Source organism: Ovis aries, chromosome 1, assembly GCF_016772045.2.
Source record: "Ovis aries strain OAR_USU_Benz2616 breed Rambouillet chromosome 1, ARS-UI_Ramb_v3.0, whole genome shotgun sequence".
Lineage (NCBI taxonomy): Eukaryota > Metazoa > Chordata > Mammalia > Artiodactyla > Bovidae > Ovis > Ovis aries.
Window position 1 is genome coordinate 141168389 of NC_056054.1, and position 24608 is coordinate 141192996.

The 24608-nt window shown below is 36.5% G+C and overlaps 1 protein-coding gene and 1 long non-coding RNA gene across 20 annotated transcripts in view; one reads left to right on the plus strand and one right to left on the minus strand.

Moving 5' to 3' along the window:
• The window catches only part of LOC132659865 (uncharacterized), a 293826-nt gene extending 271247 nt beyond the window's left edge, over positions 1-22579 (plus strand). The window contains exon 2 of the long non-coding RNA XR_009600807.1: positions 16427-22579. This is a non-coding gene — a long non-coding RNA (uncharacterized LOC132659865). The remainder of the gene's footprint in view (positions 1-16426) is intronic.
• LOC121816219 (uncharacterized) overlaps positions 1-24608 on the minus strand; it is a 761897-nt gene that overhangs the window by 48894 nt on the left and 688395 nt on the right. For 9 of the 19 annotated variants that reach the window (XR_006055695.2, XR_009600784.1, XR_009600787.1 and 6 more), the window contains one exon: positions 828-14717. The exons of 2 other annotated variants lie outside the window; for them this stretch is intronic. The gene's annotated coding sequence lies outside the window, so the exon portion shown is untranslated. Of the gene's footprint in view, positions 1-827; positions 14718-23822; positions 24046-24608 lie in introns of those variants that run through there. 8 more of the 19 variants (XR_009600791.1, XR_009600786.1, XR_009600794.1 and 5 more) reach the window with 2 other exon arrangements.

Sequence of the window (24608 nt, forward strand, 5' to 3'; positions counted from 1 at the left end):
TTCAAAATAGTAACTAATAGAACCAAGATTACATATTCAATAGGACAAGTTGTTCAATGTGGCTCTTAAAAAATCTGTCTGTTTTGTTTTGCTTAAAAATACCAGAACCTAGAGATTATCAAACAGAGTGAGGTAAGTCCAAAAGAAAAAAATATCATATATTAATGCATATATATGGAATCTAGAAAAATGGTACAGATGAACCTATTTGCAAGGCCGAAATACAGATACAGACATAGAGAATGGACTTGTGGGCATGGATCCGGGGGAAGAAGAGGGTGTGACGAACTGAGAGAGTAGTACTGACATATACACACTGCCCTGTGTTAAACAGACAGCTAGTGGGAAGCTGTAGAGCCCAGGAAGCTCGATGCTCTGTGATTATCTAGAAGGGTGGGATGGAGTGGGGGTGGGAGGGAGGTGCAAGAGGGAGGGGATATGTGTAAAGGTGACTGATTTGCATTGTTGTACAGTGGAAACTGACACAGTGTTGTATATCAATTTTATTCCAATAAAAATACCAGAAAAAAAGGAAGACTCAAGGAGAGAACATTTAAATTTATAATGGTTCAATCTTCCCATATAAGTTTTTGTCATTATCAGGATAAAGTTAGGGATAGTTACTATTGAATGTTAATGGAAAGTATCTCTACCCTGAAAAAGTTTTCTATAACCAATACAGAATTTTAATGATGTATCATAAGAATTGATATTTCATTATAAATCAGTCAAACTCCAGAACAGATTTTTCAAATGAATCATAAGTGGATATAAACAAAATGGAAAATTATCACACAAGAACATAAACTACACACTAAACAACAATGTAACTTAATGCAAAATTTATTTACTTGCATTTCATGAAACTTTTTTTCACATTATGATACACCAATAAATGTCACATCAATACCTCATGAAAAATACCTTCTGAGGCTTCCTGAGTAAGTCATTTCTTTATACTCAAATGAATTTTAGGTTCTTGAGTAAGATTCTGATTATGGGTTTTATTGAACAAATATTAAGAGAAACTAACCTGTTCTTTGGCATAAGGAATATTACATTTCACACATTTCATTGGTATTCTAATCAGCAAAAAGCCATGTCAGAACAAGCAACACAAAAGCACTTCACTTAAGGGAGTTAATTTCATGGACCTGATAATGTTATGAAATATGAAATAAAATAATAAGAATCCTACATATAAAAAGGGTATTAATCCCTGGTCTAACACTGCATACACTTATTGCTGTCACTCTGTAGACACTATGTTTGTGGTTGCCTAGGGTACCCTTGACAGTTTTCACAGTAACGTCATCATTTAGCTCAAAAGGCTCAACCTACTCTAGGTTCCTAACTGTGACAAGTAAGATACAATATCAAATAACAATTTTAAAAGTACATATTAGATTAATTATCTTAATCAGAACAGAAAATTATTTTTAAAATTGGTAATAATGATATAAAAAAGCAATATGTCTCTTACTTTAGCTGTAAAAGCAATAGGAGGAATGGGCATTTAAGCAGTGGGTCACAGACCCAACACTTCATTTTGCAGATATATGTAACTTCTTCGAAAAACCTCTCCAGTTATTGGTATGAATTAAAACAGATTTAGAAAACCTTGGACCTTGAAGAAAGTTCATTAATGTAATACAGTTCACAGAGCCTAAGATTTTATCTCAGTTTTAAAATAGAATATGGGTATAATTTTAGTGAGGGTTTATTGAATAATTATAATATTTTATATATGATACCATAGCTTTGAACTCAAAGCATCCATAAAAGTGGAAAACTAGCTATAATATATTTATTCATAATAAATATATAAAGGAAAGATATATCCTCTTCATATCTGGCAAAGGATATTAGACTAAGGTGTTGCCGATAATGAACTAAATATAAATTAATTCCCTCTAATTTTACAGTTATTTTTGTAAAAGGAATTAAAAAGATGACCACAGAGGAGGCTATTTAAAAAGTGATACACTTCTGAATGTCCATAACCAATCATATGCTTTTTTTCTTCTGAATATACACATACTTCTGTTTTTAAATGCCAACTGATATTTCATATAAAGTCTTCACATTTTATCTCACCCCTGCATTCCAGGATAGTGACAGAGTTGTAACATATTTCTGGGAGCAGGTTGGAATGGTTCACATGCTCCACCACAAGACTATTCTGATGCTTTGAATTGTCCCCATAATTTAGTCCATAATGGTCTTCTGTAAAGTTCTTATAAAGTTAAAGGTTACCACAAAAGTCTAGTTCTAATTCACTATTCCTCATTCTTCTCTGAGAATGTTCTAGATAGTTTTAGATTGGATGCTAACGTATGTACCCTGCATTTTTTCAAGGCTACTTCACTTGGAATTTCTTAATAACTTAATCCAAATTTAGACATAGAAATGAAATAATCCATAGTTTGATATTCACTAGAGTGAAAGTGGAAGTGTTAGTTGTTTCTGACTCTTTGGACCCTGCGGACTGTAGCTTGCCAGGCTCCTCTGTCCATGGGATTTTCCAGGCAAGAATACTGGAGTGGGTGGCCATTCACATCTCCAAGGGATCTTTCTTAACTGAGGGATCAAACCCAGGTCTCCTACACTGCAGGCAAATTCTTTACATCTGAGCCACTATGGTGATGGTGCTCAAACTTGCTCAGTTGATGGAATCTCTGGAGATCAAGGTGATCTTTTTGAAACATCATGAAATAATGATATATTAAATATAACATATGAGTTTGAAATATTTGACTCCTGGGTGATACAATCATAATTAAATACTTAGAAAATCACAAACCTCCTCCCATTTAGTCACAATAAAGACAGGATGTTTATGTACTTCCTGGTGGGATATATACAATACCATGTATTAATCTTGCTAAAACCAAAAAAGGAAAACAATCTGAATGTAGTATTTTAGTGAAGCACTCAGTTGACAGGAAACACCAGTAGATAAGACAATGACCGATGACACTGCGAGGATGAAATCAGCAAAATCTAGAATCAGAAAGACACTAAAGGGTAACTGTTTCATCAACAAGTTGCAAAGAACTAAATGGAGAGGAAACTAACTATGTACTGAAGGGACTACGGAAATATGTCCACCAAATGCCATGTGTGGCCTGTGTTTGCATCCTCATTCAAAAAAGTTAACATTTGAAAAATAAAGAGACAATCAGGAAAATTGTATACTTATGGGATATTTGATTATATTAGGGAACTATTGTAAATATTTGTAGGGTACTAGTGATACTGTGCTTTAAAAACCAGTGCACTACTTTTAGAGACACATACTGACATATTTACAGATGCATGCATAATATATGATGCATAAGCTTGTTTAAAAATAATCCAGCAAGTTAGAAATGGGTGAACAGTGGGTACAGATGAAGCCAGATTGGTCATTTATTGATGAAAGTTGAATAGCTGGGTATATATCTAAAGACAATGAAATCATTGTTTCAAAGAGATATCTGCAGCCACACGCTCATTGCAGCATTATTTACAAATAGCCAAGGCATGAAACAACCAAAGTATCCATCGATGGATGAATGAATGGATAAAGGAGATGTGGTGTGCATGTATACACATGTGTATAATAAAAGTATGCATAATATAGCAAAATATTACTCAGTCATAAAAGTAAGGAAATCCTGTCATTTATGACAACACAGGTGAAACTTGAGGGCATTATGCCAAATGAAATAAGTCAGATAGAGAAAGACAAATGCTACATGATCTCACTTATATGTAGAATCTAAATTTAAAAAAAAATGAACTGAAAGAAACAATTTGCAGGTTGGTGGGTAACTGCCAGGAGTGGGGGAGATGAATGATGATGAGCAAAGGGTACAAGTTGCCAGTTATAAGATGAATAAGTTCTGGAGATCTAACATACAGCCTGATGACTATAGTTGATGGTACTATGTCAAACACCTCCAATTTGCTGAGAGTAGATCTTAAGTGTTCTTGCTACACAAAAAATAACTATGCAACTATGTGAGATGACGGAAATATTACCTATCCTTATCATAGTAATCATTTCACAATATAATACACAATGTTATATATATCTCATGTGGCTCGGAAAAATAAGATGTCAATTTTCCCCCTCCTCTCTAATAAATCATTGAAGAAGAGCTGATCCTCTATGGGTGATGTGCATTTAGAGGTTCATTAAGCTATTCTCTCTAATTTGTATCTTCAGGATTTTTCACAATAGAGTTTTCAGCTGATTACCTAAAATATTTTTTATTAATATTGGAATGAGCAGAAAACCAAAAGAAAATGTAGCAAAAAAAAGCATAAGGAAGAGTTTATGGAAACAGAAACTAACTCATTCAGTAATATTTGGGGATTGAGGGGGATTCTGACCAGAATTTGGTTTGTGATATTTCATTGTTAAAATGAGTCCTCTAGAACAAAGAACTGTCAAGAAGAAGATAGCCAATATATTGAATTATGTGCTAACAGAAGCATAGACAAAAAAATTAAGATTCTCTAGAAGGTTAAATGTAATACTCTCCTTCTTACCTTACTTCACAGACCAAACATTAAGTCATATCTTTTACACAAGTACAGAAAACTTTATAGTGAGAAAAGAATGAGAAAAGAATGTGTGTGTGTGTGTGTGAGTGTGTGTGTGTGTGTGTTAGTCACCCAGTTGTGTCCAACTCTTTGTGAAGCCACGGACTGTAGCCCACCAGGGTCTGTCCATGGAATTCTCCAGGCAAGAATACTGTGAGTAGCCATTTCCCTCCTCCAAGGGATCTTCCTGACCCAGGGATTGAACCAGAGTCTCCTGCATTGTCTGAGTTACCAGGAAAGCCTGAGAAAAGGATACTGGAGGATAAATAATGGACAAAAAGAACTTTTATGCTATTTAAAACAGTATATATTAGCCTTTTCTCCTAAATACTGAGTGATTAAACCTAAGCTGTGTATTAATCTCTTCCAGGGTCTATATTTTTCACCAATTTATTTTATATTGATGTCCATTTTAGTATCTAGTCATTAAAACCATGTCAACATTTTGCCTATTATTCTACTAGTACTGACTAACTGGTACTGAGCAGTGTTTTTAGTTGCCAAACAGTATAAGGCATCATGTTACTAATTCAATCTGAGCATTTGCATTGAAGCTTGAATGAAACCTTCACCTTTTGTTGGCCTGGCCCTGGTCTTGAACTCATTGGAGTGTATTTGTTAGAATCACAGACAGATTGAACCCACTATTCAATCAATAATTGAACTATGCTTCTAAGATGCTTTCTTTTTAACATGGAAGGAAAATAACACAGCTTGACCCCTGTGAAGTGTTATGAAGAGCTGCAGTCAAGTGGAGATGTCTTTTATTCTGGTTGGAGTATATTGCTGCTATCTTAACCTTGAGGTGGGCAAAATCATGAATAGCTACATAAAGTTCCTTTATCTTTGTTGCTTCCATGTTAAGAGGCCTTATTAACACAAAGGCATTAAAATTGGATTGAGTCTGTAGCTAAACATTTTATTTTAATGTGTATAATAACTTAAACTAAGAGGATAATAGCTACCATTGACTGAGTGGGTATTTTAACCAAACACCAATCTAAGACCTTTACTTACAGCATTAGATTTATATATTTTTTCATTACTTATTGGCATTCCAGGAGATCTTCTGGCCAGTTGCTCTCTAGTGCACCACTGACCTACATATGCACTGGCAGTGAGCAGGGTGATTACAGCCTTTAAATATAACTAGAGTTGAAATGGGTTTGGTACATGAATGATGCTCTGAGTTTAATGCATGCAAGGATGAGTTAGAAATCAGCTTCCTGTCCTTGTTTTACCTCAGTCTAAAGAAGGGAATTGTAGGAATATAAACTATGTCCCTAAGTGTTATATCTATTCATGCAATTTCATCACATAGGACGAGGTTTCACTCATTGTTTTGGGAACACTTGTTATTTGGTCTTACATAGGTTGGGATACCCAGACATGCTACATGGATTTCTTTATTCAATCATTTATTCACTTCTTCAATCAACGAATATTTATTAAAGTTGACTGGGGTTCAGCCTGGGCTTCCTGGGTGGCTCAGTGAGTAAAGAATCTACCTGTGATACAGGAGATATAGGAGACGCAGGTTCAATCCCTGGTTTGGGAAGGTCCCCTGGAGGAGGGCATGGCAACCCACTCCAGTATTCTTGCCAGGAGAATCCCATGGACAGAGAAGTTTGCTGGACTGCAGTCCATAGGGTTGCAAAGAGTCAGACATGATTGAAGTGATTGAGCATACAGGCATGCAGGGTCCAGCCTACTGGGTTCAAGGCATTAGAGGTATACTCATGAATAATCAAAGCTCTTGCCCATTAGGAGTTTATATTTTAGTGGAAAAAGCATATGCTTGTTTGGTTATTGTCTAAGTTTCTATCAAGAAGTAACAAACACTACAAAGATACCTTGAAGCAGAAGAAGTAATGGAAAATACAGGAGGTACTTTTTAGGATGTTTAGGAAAAGCACCCTTAAGGAGCTGACATTTTTGCAGAGAGACAAGAATAAAGTAAAGGGATGAGTCAAGTGCTCTCAGAGAGGTCTCCCCAGTGTGTGTATGCTCAATGGGCTGAAGAAAGGCAGGGTGGAGAGTGAAAGGAGGGGATGATGGCATCAGCAAGGTAGGTAAGGGCAAGGTCATATAGAGAATAGTAAGCACAGTAAGGGTGTATGCTGTTCTGATTATATGGAAAATCACTGGGAAGTTGTGAGGAGGAGGATGATTTTCATTGATGTGCATTTTAAATTCATGCACTATCACGCAGGCATAGTAGAGACTACAATAGAGAATAAAAGGAAACAGATCAGTTATAAGGCTATTGCAACCATGCAGGCAAGAGATGACATGTATGTACAGGATTTAAGTTTTACTGGAAACCGTGAGAAGATGGTTAGAAGGACTCTGGATGAAAAATGCTTGTAGAATTCCCAAGTGCTCTTTATAAATGAGTGCTAATTCACTGAATTGGCCAAAAAGCTAGTTTGGGATATCCCATAGCATCTTATGGAAAACTGGAATGAACTTTCTTGCCAGCCCAATAATAAGCTAGAGTCAAAGCTATGGTTTTTCCAGTAGTCATGTACAGATGTGAGAGTTGGACCATAAAGAAGGCTGAGTGCTGAAGAATTGATGCTGCTGAACTGTGGTGTTGGAGAAGATTCTTGAGAGTCTCTTGGACTGCAAAGAGATCAAATAAGTCAATCCTAAAGGAAATCAACCTCGAATATTCATTGGAAGGGCTGATGCTAAAAGCTGAAGCTCCAAAAATTTGGCCATGTGATGTGATGAGCCAATTCATTGGAAAAGACCCTGATGTTGAGAAAGACAGAAGGCAGTAGGAGAAGTGGGCAACAGAAGATGAGATGATTGGATGGTATCACTGAACATGAGTTTTAGAAAATTCCAGGAGACAGTGAAGGGTAGAAGAGGCTGGTTTGCTTCAGTCCACAGGGTAACAAAGAGTCAGACATGACCTAGAGACTAAACAACCACAATAAATAATTCTTACTACATAGAATATGGAGTGAAGAATTCATACATTCACGCAATACTTATTGATCATTAGTAAGAAAACAAGGGCTACGTACTTGAGCTTAAAAGTTAAAAGATCAGTTCAGTGGAAAATAACTGCCAACAGCTGAATTTGTCACATATAACTCTCTAGCTTCCTCCTCTCCCCTTCCCAACCACAACCACCTCCACTAAGTTCTCTGCATTTGTAGCACCCGGTCTGACCCATGACACACAAGGCTGTTACCATTCAAGATGCTCTTTTCATCCAGAGTTTGAGAATGGAAGGAATGGATTAAATGACATAGTCTATGTGGTACATTTGCATGTGACCACACACACATATACATTCACAGGGACACACACACCTCCTAGTTTCCACATCCAACTTTTGAGCATCCCAAGTCCAACCTAGACAGCATATTAAAAAGCAGAGACATTACTTTGCCAACAAAGGTCCATCTAGTCAAAGCTATGGTTTTTCCAGTAGTCATGTATGGATGTGAGAGTTGGACTCTAAAGAAAGCTGAGTGCCAAAGAATTTATGCTTTTGAACTGTGGTATCGGAGAAGACTCTTGAGAGTCCCTTGGATTGCAAGGAGATCAAACCAGTAAATCCTGAAGGAAATCAGTCCTGAATATTCATTGGAAGGACAGATGCTGAAGCTGAAATTCCAATACTTTGGCCACCTGATGTGAAGAACTGATTCACTAGAAAAGACCCTGATACTGCAAAAGATTAAAGGCAGGAGGAGAAGGGGACGACAGAGGATGAGATGGCTGGATAGCATCACTGACTCAACGGACATGAGTTTGAGTAAACTCTGGGAGTTGGCAATGGACAGGGAGGCCTGGCGTGCTGCAGTCCATTGGGTCACAAAGAGTCAGACATGACTGAGTGACTGAACTGAACTGAAGTCTTTCCTATCTTTGTTGACACAGTTACGCAACTTTCAGCCAGTTAAGCTATAAAATTTCTTTAATTCATATTTTAATCACTGTGGTCTCAACTCTCCCTTGTTCTTTTCTTTTTTTTTTTTTAACAGAAAGGTTTTAGGTGAAATACAGTAAATTTTTTCAAATAGATTTCCTTGAAAGCCTTTCTTATTGCTTGACATAGAAAGACACACTCTCTCATATTAACCATACAGATTTCTGTGTTGCTGTGGGTATTGTAAATTCAGTATCTGTTCTAAAAGTTATGCTTCTGCTTTGTCCTAAACAAAGGGCAGATCTTTGCTGACTTTTCAGCCCAGCAAGATTCAACTCTTGAGTGAACATTTGGGCACTTGAGCAGAGATGGCATGGTTCCCCGTAGCAGGGACCTGCCTGTGACTCCAAAGGAACCTTTCAGTGTCAGCAAAAATCTAGGGTTTATAAAAAAGGAGAGGGAGGGACATGAATCAACTGGCAGACAGTTCTGAAAGCTGAAAATAAGTATACCCAGCTAATATCCCTGAAAATGGTGCTTTTGAAATCTATGTACTATCGAATCCAAATTGCAATTTGACATGACTTTAAAAATTATTAAAGAACAATGGAATGATAATGAAGAGACAGTTTCATCTATGTTATATGTACACATATACTATGTATTATGTTACATGGAAAAGACATAAGTACATGTACCATATTTTTGATATATTTTTATTTTTGAAAATGCTTTATGTGTACAATCTAGTTATTTTCCTTAGTTTTAGGAAATGTAGGTGGGCTGCAGTGGACTTCCTCCACTTCATAAGCAAGGCTTAGCTGGGAAAGCGCCTTGGGAGCTTAGGAAGGGTTAAAGTTTTGTCTGTGACACTGAAATTGAGGCCAGCTGTAGGTCATATTCACGTCCCAGTCACAGGAAAATGAACCTGTGAGACAGAACCTAATTATCTGCTAAACCAAAAGCCAGTCTCAGTTCAATAACTTACGACAGAGCTAGCAGCCAGATATAGTGTTACCATGGCAACGCTGGAAAAAGCTCCACTGTGGTTGAGAATGAGGAGGAAGGGAAGGAGACTGTAACCCTAAATGTGCTGTAGCTGTTTGATCTCGGACATGTGGGTCTGTCTAGAAAGCCAGGTTCTTCCATACATGCCTATCACTGTCTATTCACTTGAATATCTGCCATAATTACTGAAAAAAAAACCATGTAATTATAAGGTCCTCTGTGCTTAAAATAATCCACTAGTAAATGGTTAACTGGGAATTAATTTTAAAGAAAATAATAAGCTTCCTTTTTCTACCCTTCATGCCATCCCTAAATACAGATAAAGCAGAACACAAAGGGTGAGGATTCTTGAATAACCTATCATTGTAATGAATGAATTCTGTGTCCATGAAATTCATTGTCAGCCTCTTTTCCTCATATTGCCACATGCCAAGATATTTTTGAGAGAAAACTTTTTGGAATTAAGCAATAACATTTACTTTTCTAAGGGGTAGAAACAGAACTGGAGAGCAGAAGAGAAATAGTTTTCCTCTGTGAGCTCTATCTAAACTGTCAGGTAAATAGTTTCCTGGAATACTGAGTAAGGCAAATCATATATTAGAGGGAGATAAGTTCAGCTAGGCTGGCCATTTTTCTTCTTGCCAGTTCAACTTTGTAGTTCTTTCTGGAACAGCACTGAATTTCTAAACTTAGGAGATGATACGGCTTATGCACACATAAAAACTTCACTAGATAGTTACTCTGAATGCTGTGAAAACAGCATCTCATGAAAGATATTTGCAGAAGTAATAAGAGCATGCCATCCAATCACATGCACTTAGAGGGGGAATTCAGAAGTACATACATTCCTTTCTCTCTCTCTTTTTCAATCCTTCCCAATGGAGACAAGTCATGCTAGAGCTTGTCAGTTACAATTATTGGATTTCAACATATTTGACAATTTTGATATTCCATTAATGATGTAATAAGACACATCTTGTACATAATATTATCACTTGGGCTTGCTATACAGTTGTGATAGTATTATTTGAATCACATAGATATGTATGCATAAATATACAGATACAGCAATGTTTATGTATAACTCATAAACATGCTGGGTTTGTAATATGGAGAGGAAAAGGATATGGAGATGAACATTATCCTTTTCATACACATGAATAACTTTTAAGTAATGCAAATGAGAAGACACAAAATGGAACATAGGCTTCTTCTAGTAGAAATATGACTAAGAACATAGCCTGAAACTCACCAATATATTAAAGTCACTTATGATGTCTGCGAATTTCTTCTTAAGGTGTCACATCTTTTAAAAATATTTTACCCTACTGTATTATATTTTCAGTATTTAATTAAGTAAATAAATAAATCTACAACTTTAGATTCCTTTAAATTGCCACAACACATGAAAGGGAGCTTGAGGGTTTTAAGAAGATAAAAGATGGAGGTGGGGGTGAGGTGTATGTTCACAGACATCAAAGGGGAAAATGAATTTTATGATTAATTTCCAGGTAGAAGTAACCTCACCTTTGCCCCTGACCCTATGTTAATTCCTTTTCAAGTAAATAGAAGCCAGCGTATATAACCCTAAGACAGATGTTTCTGAGACCTGATTATTAAAGAGTCTTATTGGTTGCAAAGATGCCAACAATACAGTTCAATAAACTGTTTGGATCCTGTTACTTATAATATGAGTAAGTATTTCTCTTAATCTTTCTACTTACATGAATTAATTAGTTGAAACGAAAATGAAGCAATTTTATCAAAGCAGCATCTGAAAGAGCTATTGATTCAAATGCTTTTACATTTTAACCTTATCACAGAAGATTAGCTTGCAGATATAAGCTTAATAATGATGCAAAGCACAAGATTTCACTGGATTCTCTCTGTTCCACCTGAATTCCCAGGAAAGGTATTAGAAGCACTAAAAAGAAACAATACTGTTTTTCTCATGATGTTCTTTTAGTCAATGACTTTGAAGATATGTGCTATGATTTGGAGGCTTCCTTGTTGGCTCAGATAGCAAAGAATCTGCCTGCAATAAAGAAGACCTGGGCTCAATCCTTGGGTTGGGAAGATCTCCTGGAGATGTGAGTGGCAACCCACTCCAATTCTCCCCTGGAGAATTCCATTGACAGAGGAGCCTGGCAGGCTACAGTCCACAGCGTCACAAAGAGTCGGACATGACCGAGCGACTACATTCTCAACTATTTCATTGTATATTTTCTTTAGGATCATCAATATCTCTTATATTTTAGTGAGTAGGTGTGCTTGTGCATACTTTTTTTCTAATTGTAATCCTAATGTCCACCCACAAATAAAATTTTAGTGAAGAACATGCTCCATTTGGTACAAAGACATGGGTATGTTCAATTAACATTAAACAAATACAATAAAATAAACTGTAACTGAAACTAAGTTCACACTTTAAGCTTACAGATTAGAATAACCTGCCTGCCATATGGAAGGTACTCAATGTATTTTTTTGATTGACTGAATAAATAAATGGACCTATCTGACAAGGACCAGGACAAAATAAGAAAAAAGCAAAGTCTTGAAAGAAACTTGAAAAGAGACTACATTATGCTAAATCTTGGATGAACTACATGGAAAAGGTTACGATTTCCAAAGGTTCTTAATTCATTCGTTAGAAAGGCAAAGTAAATCAAAATTTAGAAATATAGTTATCACTATTGAATTTGAGCTTCTCAGGTGGTGCTAGTGGTAAGAACTCACCTGCCAATGCAGGAGACTTAAGAGATGTGGGTTCAGTCCTTGGATTGGAAAGATCCCCTGGAGGAGGGCATAGCAATTTACTCCAGTATTCTTGCCTGGAGAATCAGATGGATAGAGGAGCCTGGCGGGCTATGGTCTAGAGGTGCAAAGAGTTGGACATGACTAAAGTGATTTATTTTTAAATGGACTGGGGCTTCCTTGATAGCTCATCTGGTAAAGAATCTGCCTGCAATGCAGGAGACCCCAGTTCTATTCCTGGGTTGGAAAGATCCTCTGGAGAAGGAATAAGCTACCCATTCCAGTATTCTTGGGCTTCCCTTGTGACTCAGCTGGTAAAGAATCCGCCTGCAATGAAGGAGACCTGATTTCAATCCCTGGGTTGGGAAGATTCCCTGGAAAAGGGAAAGGCTACCCACTCTAGTATTTTGGCCTGGAGAATTCCTGGGGTTGCAAACAGGCATGCACTATTGAGCAACTTTCATTTGCTATTTACTACTTCCTAGAATATTCTAGAATATATGAGAATTTAGCATATAATAAAGGTGGCATTTCACATCTCTGATTTCTACTTTCTCCCCACTATGGCTACCCACTATTTTCTGGTTCTCATTAACCTCTGCTAACGTGTCTTTTGGTGTGTTGGTCTTTCGCCTTTGGAAATTCTTCCCTCAGCAGTGAAACTATCTAAAATCCTGCTTTCAACAAGCCCAGTTTGCTGACTAACCCTCTTTCCTTGGTTCTAGCTGTTGTTGTGGATCTTTTGAAACTCCATAGTATCCTCCATTTTCCAGCTATCTCCTTGATGCCTGTTGAAGGCGAGGACATTTTTCCAGATCTCTCCTGGGCCCTGCTGAAGGGCTTTCTTGGAAGAAGGTGATGGGTGGAGGGTGAGAGGCCGGGGTGCTAGTTCAGACTCCCTCTAGTTGTCCGCTGCTGCCACTTCTATAAGCGTTTACAAAGCTGTCCCACCTAGCCCACACAGGAGGGCTCCAGAGGGCAGGGCTCATAATCCCTCTGGCTTTCACGTCTTTATGCTCATCCAGCAGGAGCCCGTTACCTGTTTCCCTCCCCTAGCAGTCACAGCAGTCAGAGAATATGCGATGTTCCTTATCTACATCCAGTTTTCTCCCCTCTCTCTCTCCTTCTCTAGGCTCTTCATTCACCCAGTCTAGAAAGTTTCATGCTGTCCTGTGAGATGAGAAACTACTTGTAGCTCATATCCTAAACTCTTCTCTAGTTTAGGGTTAACTTTTATAAATCCTGTGATCCAAACCTCTAGTATCTAGGTTACAATTTCTAACCAAACTCTTTAAGAATGGAAAAGAAAACCATTTCCCTCTCAAGAGCCCAGCTTTTCCAAATCAGAACAGTGTGTCTTTCCACTAAAGGAATAAATGGCATTGATCAAATGTGTAGAGAAAAATAAAAGCAACAAGCATAAATTGGGGAAATGATAGCCTTGGTTAAAATTTTTCAGATCTCATTCTACATGCAGTTAATCCCTTAGCTCTTCTAAACACTTCTCTGTTCCATCATTCTCTCTCCACTTCCACTGACACCACCTTCATTCAGGCCATTGTCATCTATCCAAATTAATATATCAATGGAATACTTATATATAATTATATAAATGTGTATTTATCATCAGAATACTATTTATAATTAGGAAAAAAAGAATGGAAAAAACTCAGCTTATACCTATGAATGCAGTAGGTAAATTAATCATATTACACCCAATCAATAACATAATGAGCATATGCTAAAATGATATGTGGGAAATGTTCCTTTGGTATTAACAATTAAACAGCAAGTTACAAATATTTATGAAGATATTCAGTGTATGTGTGAATGAGAAAGACAAAGAAGGAGAGAGAGGTATGATTATATACATATGACAACTGGAATTATTTTCTGAGTGATTATATATATATATATATACACACATATATGTATACATATATGCATACATATATATTTGATTTTTGTCTGAAATTTCTAATTTTATGAAATGAACCTTTTTATTATGCAAGTAATATTTAATATATTTTGTAAATAAGCTACTTGCCTGTGTTGTTGTTCAGTAGCTAAGCCATGTCTGATTCTTTGCAACCCCATGAACTGCAGTATGCCAGGCTTCCCTGTCCTTCACTATCTCTTGGAGTTTGCTCAGACTTATGTCCATTGAGTCAGTATCCATGAGTTGACTATATCCAACTCATTCTCTGTTGCCCTTCTCCTCCTGCCCTCAATCTTTCCCAGCATCAAGACTTTTTCCAATGATTCAGTTCTTTGCATACAAGGCCAAAGTATTGGAGCTTCAGCATCAGTCTTTCCAATGCATATTCAGGGTTTATTTCCTTTAGGATTGACTGGTATGATCTCCTTGCTGTCCAAGGGACTCAGGCGTCTTCTCCAACACCAACATTCAAAAGCATTAATTCTTTGGCTTCAGCCTTCTTTATGGTCCAACACTCTCATCCACACATGACTACTGGAAAAAAAATATAGCTTTGATTACATGGACTTTTGTCAGCAAAGTGATATCTCTGCTTTTTAATATTCTGTCTAGGTTTAATATACTGCCTTCTCAGACAACCACTTTACCAGTTGCCTTTAGAGTAATGCAAAAATATCTTAAAGATTAATTGAGACTAGCTGGTTTAATAACATTGGACTGGTAGGTTACTCTAATTCTAGTTACTCTATTTTTTAAAAAAATTAATATTATCTTTCCAGTTGCATACAGAAGAATTCCAGCATTTTCAGGATATAATTCACTTGAGGAAGACAAGAGTTTTAAATGAGATATATTTTCATAAACAAACAATGTTATAAAGAAATTTCTTCCTCTTTCCAATCAACATACTTACTTAGGTTGAGATAAAATATCTCAATATTATGGTTCTGTTTCATGAGTTATTGCATGCTTCAAAATTGTGTATTTCATTATGACAAAGATTGCCGTTTTTCTGAGATTATCTATTCACTTATTCCTCTGGTTTTTAGCTGGATGAATGCCTACCCAGAATAAAGTCTATGTTTCCATGAAAAGCCTTCATCAAAAGCCTTGTGGACCTTCTGACTAAATTCTAAGTGCATGGCAGAGTTTTTATTTAAAAGTAAGTGTACATTCTTGGACTTCCCAGATGGCACTAGTGGTAACGTATCCACCTGTCAATTCAGGAGACACAAGAGACCTGGGTTTGATCCCTGGGTTGGGAAGATTCCCTGGAGTAGGAAACGGCACTGCACTCTGGTAATCTTGTTGGAAATTTATGTGGGCAAATGAGCCTATAGTCTATGGGGTCACAAAGAGACATGATTGAGTAACTGACTCTGCCTGCATATAGTGTCCTTATTTTCCTCCTTATTCCTACTGACCTAAAAACAACATGGGATAGCATCAGTGATGATTTGGAGATTAACTGAGAATCTGAAAGAAATGAATATCAGTCAAAGAGAAAAATAGAAGATAAGCCTAGATTCCTGATTTCAACATGTTCAACCAGCTTTGTGTAAAAATTATTTTCAAAGCTGAGGAATCACCTCCAAAATTTTAGTTAGTTCTTTGATATCTTACCTTTGGGAGTCACACTGACACCATGAATCTGACATGCATGATATCAGATTTCTATGAACTGCAATAGGAACTCGGGGAATCTGGTTCACAGAGGATTATCATTCTCATTCTTCAAGTGTCAAAAGGAGGAGGGATTTACTGTCATTTTCCATTTGTTTTTTCCTTGCCATAGTTTTTATTCCCATGCAATCTACTAGGTTATGAATTTATCTTAATTATATGGTCATGATTTCTCATATATACCATCTCATTTTCACACTAATTATTCCTACCAGTTCTTAATTTTTGTGTAATTTTAGTCTCAATTCAGAATCTTAGAAACACTACAGGCTCATTTCCCCCAAAATAATGAATATCCCACTCAAAATATTTCATATAATCTCATGGGAACATGGAAGATCTCAGATCAGGAAGCCCAAGTTTAGATCTCTATTTTCATTTCTTCTTATGTCTAATTATCCTTGTTCTTCTCACCAGTCTCTACCTTATCTAGGAGCTTTTACAAAATGCATCTGTGTGGGCTTGACTTCTATCCAACTGAGTCAGAATGTACAAGGTTAGAATAATGGTGTATCTTCATAAGTCTTTCTGAGTAGTTCTGATATGTCCCCTAAGTTGAGGTCTTAAGTTACACTGATTTTGGATTAATCTTGACTCTTTCCCCAAATCTTTAAAGGATGCCCAGTGTCTGCCATACTGTAAAACTACACAATTACTAGAAAAGCCTCTGTGAGCACTGAAGGGCCTCTGTAAGCTGGTCTCAGGTTATCCTTCAATAGGCATTGCATAAAAATGCACCTAATGTTCCAACAAAATTAAATGCCAAACAGAGCCATCTTTCCTGCATCTACACATTTGCTCATGCTGCATATTTTTATTGAAACTAAGCCATCACTTCCTCTAGAATTTCTGTCACAGACTAGCTAAATAAAGCCTCCTCTGGAGAATTGTCTTTGATTCTCAACAGCCAAAGTAAATACTTCCTCTCCAAACCCAAAACATTGTGTTTTTATATTCCTCAGGATCTGTCATATTCTGATTTGATAACTTTTTTTAATTTTTAGTTTTTCTTATTTTTTCTTAAGAATGTATCTTGTGAAGAAAGAATTCTAACTTCATTTTGCACATACTTACCATAGGGTCTTGTTTTGTATAGATTATGAATAAATGGATGGATGAAACTAAGGATGGATAAAAAGATTAGGGAGTTGAGTGTCTCCTGTTTGTAACTGCCTATAACCGCACTTGTTGCTTGTTGTTGTTTAGTTGCTGAAGCATGTCCAGTTATTTTGTGACCCTGTGGAATGTAGCCTTTAGCCTGCCAGTCCATGGGATTTCCCAGGCAAGAACATTGGAGTGGGTTGCCATATTCTAATCCAGGGCATCTTCTCGACCCAGGGATCAAACCTGCATCTCCTTCATTGGCAGGAGGATTATTTACCACTGAGCCACCAAGGAAACTCACACTTGTTCATGGGACCCTTCAAAATAATGAACTTAGAAATCAAAGAATATTCTTGTTTGGAAGTAAGATTTGGGACAAAATTGAAGACTCATAATGAAGAGGAGAAAGAGAAATCACTGCCAGACTTTGGGGTGATTTTTCCATACTTGACAAGAGGGATGATGCCCAAATTCTCAGTTAATAGTTATGTTTCGAAGATCTAAGGTTTCACTGAGTTTAAATCAATCTTGTTGAGGGAACAAGCAAATATATTAAGGAAGTACAAGTTTCTCTTCCTCTGTGGGTTTAAAGAAGTTGGTTCCTAAAGGTGAAAGACATAACAAAATTGTTAATTTTTAAAAAAACATTCAATGGGAAGCTCCTACAAGAGCTATAAAGAACTCCTTTTTACACTAGTCAAATGTAGATTTTTTTCTATGCCACTTGGTCAAAAACATTGTGGCATAATTTAATCCTTGACCTATGTAATACAGTTAAATGCATACAATTCCTCACTGACTCTATAATCCTTAAATCTACATTTTATGTGCAAGAACATAAAAGTATAAATCAATGCTTTTCATGGTATTCTAGGCTTGAGACTTGCTTAATTGAAGTTCAAAACCACTCCATGAATGACATTATGTATTATTAGATAATCAAAGTTTAATCTGGGAATGTGTGCACACAGCTCGCATTTCAAAATCACAGAATTTTACAAACATTCTGCAAAACTAATGGCAGTTACTGCTACTGTCATATTTTAAAACTATCAATACATCATGGTTAAAATAAAATTTAGCTTATCAGTGATTTTTTTCTTATATAAAATTTTAACAATCAAGTTTTCCTTCTTGAGACTGAATAAGGAAGTAAGAATGTTTTTTACAGCAAGAAGATGTATAATGATGTAAATAATCCTCTGATGAGCATGAAAATTCCAAGCAAGTCTCAGGAAGACACAAGAAGAAAAGACTCAGAGTAATAATCCAAGATTTGTGAAATAAAATTGATTTCCATTCAAATCAGTTCTTTTACTCTTCTTGAAAATGTCAAGGTGTCAGCCTTGGTCATTACGAGGCTGATTTATAGTTGAGACAAAGTGACAGTACCAGCTGACTGTCTGGAGCCACAGCCTAGTGTCTGGAAGGGCTGCCAATGACAGCCCTTTTCTTAACCAATCAGCAAGGCTTAACTAAAACCCTCACCTTTTCCCCTCTATCTTGATAAGGAAAAAGATAAAATACAATCTGGAAGATTTATTCTGTGGGAAATAAACAAGCATTATGAGAGGAAGTAGGTACCAGACTTCCATGGAATAAATAATAAAGATTATTTATGGCAATCTATATTTCAACATTTAGAAACACATATTCATAATATGAGCAAAAACAGATGTTCTAAATATGACAACTTATTTTAATATACTGGAAACCACAGCATAATTTTGTAATTTGATTAATTAGGAAGAAGAATTGTGGATGTGAAAATCAATTTTCAAACTTTCTAAATTATATTTATAGCTTTGCTCATCTACATCACAAAACCCCAAAATGTTTTGCATGAAAATCATTATTCATAGCAAATTAATCTTTTTCTCAGTGAAGAAGATCCTTAAATAGTAGTCAGTGGTAGTATAATATCTAAAATTGTCCAGTTCATAACATGGTAAAAAACAGTGCTGAAAAGGTTTAGGATCTAACATTCTAATAATATAAAATTATATAATGGTTATATTTATATAAAGATGCAGTTGTTTATATGTGCATTTTATGAGTATATGTATTACTATGGTATGCTCAGTCATGACCCATATGTTATAGCCCACCAGGTGCCTCTGTCCTTGGGATTCTCCAGGCAAGAATACTGGACTGGGTTGCCATTTCCTATTCCAGGGGATCTTCCTGACCCGAGGACTGAACCTGTGTCTCCTACATTGGCAGGTGGATTCTTTACCACTGAGCCACCTGGGAATACATGTATAACTATATGTATATACAAATATGGTTATATCTGTATAAAATTATAGCCATTGTATTGATTTTATACAGTTAGACTGTTTTATATATATATATATAATATATACATACACACTCACACATGCATACACACACATATACATATATATATATGTATCTCTAAAGATAGTAGAAGAGGAAGAAACTAACTCACAGGTCATAATAAAATATTTGTAACAATCAGCATCATGAAGCTCCCTAGTATTATAATATTACAGATAAAGGTAAAAGGATATAAAATTTCCTGTAACAGAATGACCTAATCATATGGTGGCTGAGGATAGACATTTCAGTTCAGTTCAGTTCAGTTCAGTCGCTCAGTCATGTCCGACTCTTTGCAACCCCATGAACTGCAGCATGCCAGGCCTCCCTGTCCATCACCAACTCCCGGAGTTCACTCAGACTCAAATCCATCGAGTCTGTGATGCCATCTAGTCATCTCATCCTCGGTCGTCCCCTTCTCCTCCTGCCCCCAATCCCTCCCAGCATCAGTCTTTTCCAATGAGTCAACTCTTCGCACGAGGTGGCCAAAGTACTGCAGTTTCAGCTTTAGTGTCATTCCTTCCAAAGAACTAGACTACATAATATAAACAATATCCCTTTTATACCAAACTCCCATTTCTAATAATCCTAAATAATTTTTAAAATGACAAATTCCTAAATGAATCTAAATATTGACTTTCCCAATATATGCAAACTATTAAATGATCATGAAAAAATGCTAATGAAATATAAACAATCTCAGAACTTTTGCATTCCAGTGGTTAAGGTTCTGCCTTCCACTACAGAGGGCATGGATTTGATCCTTGGTCAGGGAACTAAGATCTTAAGTAAACTCTTAAAAAAAACACTATAATTAATCTCCATGTAATTAATCTCCAAGGTTGAGATTTGCTGTGGCTAATGTTTTATAGTTACAAAGCTATACAGAACACATTTGTTTTAAAAAACGTAATATGACTTATGTTGATAGGCCTCCACTAAGTTCACCAAGACAGAAGCCTATAATGTATCATTCTGTAAAGCTGGAATATATAAGCTGGAAATGTGGAATGGTTGTTGGGAGCCCTGTTACATTTTTGCCTGCTTTGAATTTCTTTCACCTTCTGCCACTGACATTGCACTTGCCAGATGTATTTTGTGAGGCTTCCCAGGTGGTGCTAGTGGTCAAGAACCCACCTGCTAATGCAGGAGACTTAAGAGATGGGGTCTTGATATCTGGGTTGGGAAGATCCCCTGGAGGAGGGCATGGCAACCCACTCCAGTATTCTTGCCTGGAGAATCCCATGGATAGAGGAATTTGCTGGGCTATAATCCATAGGGTGTCAAAGAGTCAGACACGTCTGAAACGACTTAACACGCACACCGGTGTATCTTGTACTGCCTCCCCTACACGGCCTGTCCAACATGAGTAACAAGTGGACAGAGAAGTTGCTCCAAAACAGAGGCAATCTGAGCCTTTCAGAGAATGGAAATTGATGTAGGGATATGGAGAAACATTTTACTGTTTCCTCCTGGAGTTACAAGCTGTAGGAATGTGGCATGAGGAACATCTAGAGTTCCCAATGGTCATATTGGCTATCAGCTAGAGAGAATGCGAGAATGAGGTCAACTGCCTGAGAATGAAGTCAACACATTTATTGGAGATAGAGAAGGTGGGGGTAGATATTGTGGAGTAAAGGAGAGGCACCCAGGTAGAGGAGGAAAGGAGAAACAAGAGAAGGAGGAAGAGAAAGAGGAGAAAGAGAAGCAAGAGGAGGAAGGGGAGGAAGAGGAGGAGATGATGTCCATATAGTTTTCTCTTTTGTATAAACTATCTTGAGCTGAGTTTTGATCTTTTGCTACTGAAGGAGTCTGATTAGTCCAATGATTTAAGCTAATGCTGGGGCTTCCCAGGCGGCACTAGTGGTAAAGAACCCATCTGACAATGCAAGGAGATAGATGTGTGTTCAATTCCTGGGTCAGGAAGATCCCCTGAAGGACAGCGTAGCAACCCACTCAAGTACTTTTGCCTGAAGAATCCCATGGACAGAGAAGCCTGGAGGGCTGCAGTCAATAGGGTTGCAAAGAGTCGGACATAACTGAAGTGACTTAGCACACAGTACAAGCTAATGCTAGTCCTTCCTGACATGACTCAAAAAGTCTCCTGTGGGATGGAAAAAATATGTTACTATCTAATGATATACCAATTTTAACCTGAAAATCATTATTTTATAAATCAATCATAAATTTAAAAAGTGAAGAGGACAGAAGTTCAGTTTCATAACTAGCGGTAAAAGTTGTACTAATATTCTGATTTTTTATTTCTGCTTCACTATTCTAGTTCAGTGGTGGCTTTTCTGATGCAAAAGTCTAAAAATCCAAGTTTATTCTGTATATTTTGTTAACTCCCAGAGAATAGCCCAATTAAAATGTTTTGATCTTTTGACTAATTAATGTAATTGCTGCTTTATGAAACTCTGCCTGATCAATATCATTATATCCAATTTAGTGCTTTCTTAAAAGAAATTAAATGATAGTGCTTTTTTTTTACATGTACTGACAACATATGTAAATATTGCATTTTGGTCCAATTATTCTGGAAGTGCCATTTTTATAAACCAGTTATTTACATTGTCATGGTCTGACTATGCTTCTTAATCACCAGACCTTTGCATAGTATCTAGGCACTGAAAAATCCTAGCAATATCCCACATCTTGTCCAAATATATAGACGTTATCTCATATACACCTAGAAAATAGGACAAGCCTCATAAAATGCTAATCAATAAAATATGAAAAAGAATAAAGCCTCCAAAGTACAGAATTTATGAAAGGCTTAGGCAAACAAAAAGGACACAAAAGTGTCAGAAAAGTGAAAGACAGTTTTTGTAGAGCATAAGCTATTTAAGAGCAGAACTCCTCTTTTCCTTTCCTACGACTGACACTCAGAAAACTCTTGATAAAGATATTTATGATAAATGATTTGTGAGTGCCCTGGAGCTGAAATGATTTCCTAACGGTGTCTGAATCTCATCCTTTGGAACACTGTATACCCGGTAAATTTGGGTGATGAAAAAAACAGCCTGTTTAGCAAAAGCAATTTCTTGGTGCTAGGCACTGAGCTAAGGAATTTACTTGAATTATTTTGATGATCAATTCTGAAGTCCTCTGAAGTCCTTGATATTAAAATGTCATTAAAACATAACTGGAAATGAGTTCAGTTGTTTGGTAAATTATAAGTCAAGCTTCATTTAATGTATTGAAAACAACAACTACTTTTTGTGTGTGTGTGTGTGTGTGTTTTCTTTTTTTTTTTTAATTTAATTTTATTTATTTATTTTTTTCTTTCTTTTTTTTTTAAATTTTAAAATCTTTAATTCTTACATGCATTCTCAAACATGAACCCCCCTCCCTCCTCCCTCCCCATAACATCTTTCTGGGTCATCCCCATGCACCAGCCCCAAGCATGCTGCATCCTGCGTCAGACATAGACTGGCGATTCAATTCACATGATAGTATACATGTTAGAATGTCATTCTCCCAAATCATCCCACCCTCTCCCTCTCCCTCTGAGTCCAAAAGTCCGTTATACACATCTGTGTCTCTTTCCCTGTCTTGCATACAGGGTCGTCCCTCCTACACTGTTGGTGGGAATGCAAACTAGTACAGCCACTATGGAGAACAGTGTGGAGATTCCTTAAAAAATTGCAAATAGAACTACCTTATGACCCAGCAATCCCACTGCTGGGCATACACACCGAGGAAACCAGAATTGAAAGAGACACATGTACCCCAATGTTCATCGCAGCACTGTTTATAATAGCCAGGACATGGAAACAACCTAGATGTCCATCAGCAGATGAATGGATAAGAAAGCTGTGGTACATATACACAATGGAGTATTACTCAGCCATTAAAAAGAATTCATTTGAATCAACAACTACTTTTTATGACTAAATATTTAATATCTATATCTCCTAATCACATATCTGACATTTCATTTTAAAGTCAATCAAATTTTGTTAAATGGTCACATTTTTATTGGCCACGATGAACCCATGTATTTATGCAGCCTAAATTCATTATTTTTTTACGTTAAATTTACATTTATGAGTGAATGGATGAATTAACAAATTAATAGTTTATTTTAAGTTTATAAGTTATATTTATGAATTGGAAATTCATATGGGCTTCATTCTAAAGTAAAATCTTTTCTCAATGGTGACAAATATGTGTCACTAGTGAGACCCAGTTTTCCTCCTTTTTTACAACCTGTAATCCCTGAGACAAAGGATGACGATCTTTTTCTAATATCTATATTAATTCTACAAGAAAACACTAGGAAAAAGCCCACTAGAAATTTCATCCCTGAGTCAAGGCCATAAAGGCCTTTAAACAAACTCTACAAGCAGCTATTTATCTCAGCACTAAGACTAATAAAATATACATTCTTATAGATGTAGTACTTCTTATAGATGCACATGTCTTATAAAGTGTAAAGAGCATTTTCTAAAGTCAGTAAGAGATAAGATAGGTATCATTTTTAAAATCATTTTTAACAACACAGTCATATTATTTGTCAGCAATTTACTCTTTCAGAATTACTTTGTTACATTGATTTAAAAATATATCACAAAAGTGAATGGAAGGGAATGAACTAGACAGAACATACAAGTTGAGCTTCTTTTCTTCCAAAGTAGGAAGAGCATTTCCATTATTACATCATCTCTTTGTCTCATGTATACATTTGGGTGATTTTCATCAGTACACTTGGCAGACCTCACTAGAGCACACTCTATGGAAAGAAAATGCATTTTCTTTAAAAATAAGACACAGTTACTTTGAGACTTTGTTAATCACTCTTCCTTTCTAATGGAAAAAGTCACCACAGAAACTAAAGTACAAATTTCATTATTCTAGAAAGAACCTTAAAAGTTGACATGTCTTTGAACAATTGTTTCAGAAATCCAATTTTAAGTACATTTTCATTTTCTGGCATGGCTTGAATTGAATTCTAAACTTTCTGCTGTTTGTCCTCTAAGCCCCTCTGGTGAATTTAAATAGGCTTCCCTATATATTTAGTACATTCAAGAATTCTTTGTAATAGTGCTTACTCTGCTTTATTATTAGAAGGCTGTCTCGGAAGTCCAGCAGCCAGTTTGTTTTCTGCCATTAATAAAGAGTCTACTCTTTTCCCCACTTCTTTGAAGAAATTGAAAAGACTCCATGTTGGGTGGAGGGGGGCCAGGAAGAGAGAGAAGCGAAGGGAACCTCTGTGGTGTAATCCCCCAACAAAAAATGGTGTCTAATGTAGGATCCTCCTCAAGGTTCATAAATGCACAGGCTGGGTTTTCAATG